The following is a 3975-nucleotide window of genomic DNA, read 5'->3' as shown; positions in this document are numbered from 1 at the left end:
CTCCCCCAGGGCTTCGCCAGCCCTCCTTTCTCCTCATTCATTTACACCACTGCACTGATGCATGTTGGGATTGATAACATGGACACCTTCTCTTATCTTGTCTTACAGTAGTCCTATGAGTAGGAGTCCTTTGTTACTGAACGGGCGAGGAGCAAAGGGATGTCACAGGTCTGTATGCGTTGCCAGGAAGTTGAAAGTTCCGGCACCTAGCTAGGAAAAAGATTTAGTACAATATAGAAGATTCAGTTGTTCTCAGTTGATCTAAACTAAAATATAAAAAACACCACGGTTCAATCCCGATTCTATAATTTAATAGAGCCGAATTTTTGACAGCCACTGGGATGATGATTTGATTGATGATGTGTTGCCGAAGTATGTGCATCTTAAACTGTTATTATTCTTCATGCACCCAGCCCTCTTCTCTCTGTATTTGTAGCATAACAATGTGTCTGTCACAACTCAATAATTCATTTCCGTTTGTCAGAAACCAATACAAGGTTGTTGCTGAGTGGACGGGTGTTGGTAAGTGCTGCCGTGGTGACAGAAAGAAGCAATGCATTACGTCGATAGATGGCCGAGAGAAACGGGAAGCGATGGCCAGCTCCTGCAGACACTAGGAACGCTTCATGGCCCGGTGATGAATCGCAAATAGAAGATCAGGGTCTGGCACATGAAAGTGATTGGGAGGAGGAAAGGAGGGGGAAAGAGACACAAAGAGAGAGAGAGACTCCCTTTACACAAACCGTGTCAGGCCTCAGTCTTTGACTTCGGTCGGGACTAATGATCGCTCTGATATGGGCAAGTAATTGGTGTCTAGGGATAAGAGACAACAATGTCTTATACATAACATAAAAGGCAGCCAGAATGGACCAGTATAGGGTGAAATATTTAGTCAGGGAGGCGATGCACGCATACCATGAAAGGCAATTAAAACTAAGGGAGTGACATTCGGGTGATGCACTGCCCAATTACGGGGGCAGGACTGGGCAAGCAATTACAACCATTTTGGCAGAAGCATATGTAGTCTTATTCTCTGCTTAAGTTTGATTATGAATTCGCTTGTGTTTTGTAGGCAAATATGAAAAGTCATGAACTAATATCTGAGGTTGCTGACTTTGTTATCATATCCAAGTGCAGAGGTTAATATGGTTGTGGAGCTTAGAGTCAGTTGGCAGTTATGTTCACACCGTTCAGTTTAGAATCCCTTAAAGGAATAATTCACCCAAAAATGAAAATGATCCTATAGTTTACTCACCCTCAAGTCATCCTAGATGTATATGATCAGCCAAATACAGAGTTTTTATTAAATAATACCCTGGCTCTTCCCAGCTTTGTAATGGCATTGAATAGTGTCCGAGTTTTTAAAGCTCCAAAAAGCACATCCATCATAAAAGTATTCCATATGACTTCAGTGGGGTAATAAATGCCAAGACTTTATAAACTAGAATCACTGGCTTCCGGCAACCGCTGTGCTCGTGTTCACAAGATAGTTGAGTTCCGGCGGAAGAGTGACCTCTGACCCGACATAGGACAGATCTCCTCTTCACTTAAATCTAAATCCTTCGATATTTTTCTTTAAAACTTCTCGTTCTAGACTTTTAAAATCCTCTGTGCTTCCGTGTTTGTCAGTTCTCACCGACTTCATACGCCGGGTCTGAGGTTGCCTTTTCGCCGGAACTCGACTCTCTCATGAACGTGCTTACTGCTGTTGCCAATTATTATAGTTTATAAATATGGACATTTGTCTTGGAATATATTAACCCACTGGAGTCTTTTGGATTACTATAATGATTAGTATGACACTATTCATAGCCATTACAAAGTTGGGAATGCCAGGATATTATTTCATATATATCCGATTGTGTTCTGCGGAAAGAAGAAAGTCATATACACCTAGGATGGCTTGAGGGTGAATAGATTATGGGATAACTTTAATTTTTGGGTGAACTATTCCTTGAAAGGGATTGTTCACCTAAAATTGACAAGACAATTTGAGATGCACACCTGTTAGGCCACGTTCACACAGCAGCAGAATATGGTTGTACTTGTATTTGTATTTGTGTCCTTAATACGGTTAATACCAAAAACTGACAGTGTGAATGTAGCCTTAGTAAATGGTAAACTTAATAACAGTTGTCAGTCCCAAACGCTGACTGTATGAATGCAGCCACTGTGAATTCAGTGTGTGTGATCTCTGTGAGATCATATTACCTGCTGACCAATTAAAATTTGAGACTTATCATCAAATATTATTGTAACTTCATCAGCATGTCTTCAAGTTGCATATCATGCTTTATTCCAGACTTCCGTATCAATATTATTGATTTTTATGTGAAGAGCAGGAAACATAAAAAAAATCAGCTATTTATATAAGAAATATATCTCTTACATAATGACTTAATGTTCCCGCTATATACAAGACATGTAAAGACGGACATCAAGGCCCTGTGCATCCTAAATGTAATATACATCCATTAGACAAACACACACTTGATCTAACGTTTAATTGCCCAGCCATGGAGGAACAAGATTAAGCTTATTTCTGGATGCAGACACCAGACAGTGTGCTCACGCCCACGCTCCTTTGCTCTCTGTTCCTTACTGTCCTCGCACCAATCATTTAGTGAGTTAGACAGACCTAATTCATACAGACCTGCAGTGTGAGCAAAGAAGGAAAAGTGTGTCTGTGATGCTCCACATGATCAAAAAAAAAAAAGCGTTAAAGAATAGAGGAAAAAATGCACTCTTTTTCCGCCGGTTCCTCCTACTTGCCCCAGCCGCACATCACAGGGGTTCAGAAGCAGCCAGTCCTTTCTCTTCTTTTTGATTTGTGCTGGAGAAAAAGAAAGTGTTTGTCCCTAATTAGCTTCCCCTGCTCCCGCTTCCACACAAGATTTTAATTATGATTGGGTGTTGCGGTGGATGTGAAAGAAATGCATGGCTGACATCAAGGCGGCACTGGCCAGGAGAGATACGCCATGAGCCCCGCAAGCAGTCTCGCATTGTACGGAAGTCTTTGCTTTTTGGTGGAACAATGTCCTGTGAAGAAATGTGCGACCGTGAACCGCAGAACGTGAAACTGGAGGCAGAGAGCAGGGGGCAACTTACAGCTGTGTGTTTGCAAAAGCAACAGCCATCGCAGCAGGCCTCCGAAGTCATGTTTCTCTAAAAGGTTTCGAATAGGTGACTGGGAAGGCTCTGTTACAGCCCACGTATTGGACACAGGGGCGATTCCAGGATATTGTAAATGGGGGGGCACAGGGGGGACCAAGAACCAGTCAGGGGGGTCCAATCAGAATTCCGTCTTTCCAATTCCATTCCGTCTTTGTTATTCCAATACTTATACACATTCGAGGTACACAAATATAGCCTAGCCTATATTTATACAATAATAATGGAAATATGTTTAATAGGTGATTGTGTTATTTAATTGCACTTATATCCACTGTAATTAGCGGGAAAACACATACAGTATATCGGTGTTAAATAGAAATACATTGTAAAATGTTATCCAGGTCTCATCCTGGGCACAGTATGCTGACCTGTAGCTATATTTCCTTTCCCAAAGCTGAGCTTTGGATACTTTGCATACTGATTGTTTCTATTGTTCGTTTAAAACTTCTAGGCCTATATCTAAAATAGCTGTTTAGTTTAGCTATTTAAATCTTATCTCGCACTTTATGACTGTTAACTGCAGCATCGTGCGGGAATTCACACTGGGCTTGTAGCTTCGATATTTCAAAATATATTTAGTGTGTAACTTACATACTTTCCTGCTATTTTAAAAACGCGCAACTGTGCTTCCTCTTCGCGCGAGTCTCAAATCAAGCAGTGATTGACAATGGTGCGGTGGTGTCTCTTTCCTCCTGATTTAAAAACGCGCAACTGTGATCACTTCTTCTTCGCGTTCGCGCTAGTCTCAAATCAAACAGTGACAGCGCTCTGGTCCAATGGTGCGGTGGGCATTTTCAGGTT

Source organism: Phoxinus phoxinus (genome assembly GCF_949152265.1).
Source record: "Phoxinus phoxinus genome assembly, chromosome: 18".
Classification (NCBI taxonomy): Eukaryota; Metazoa; Chordata; class Actinopteri; order Cypriniformes; family Leuciscidae; genus Phoxinus; species Phoxinus phoxinus.
Note: the sequence above shows the minus strand (reverse complement) of the source record.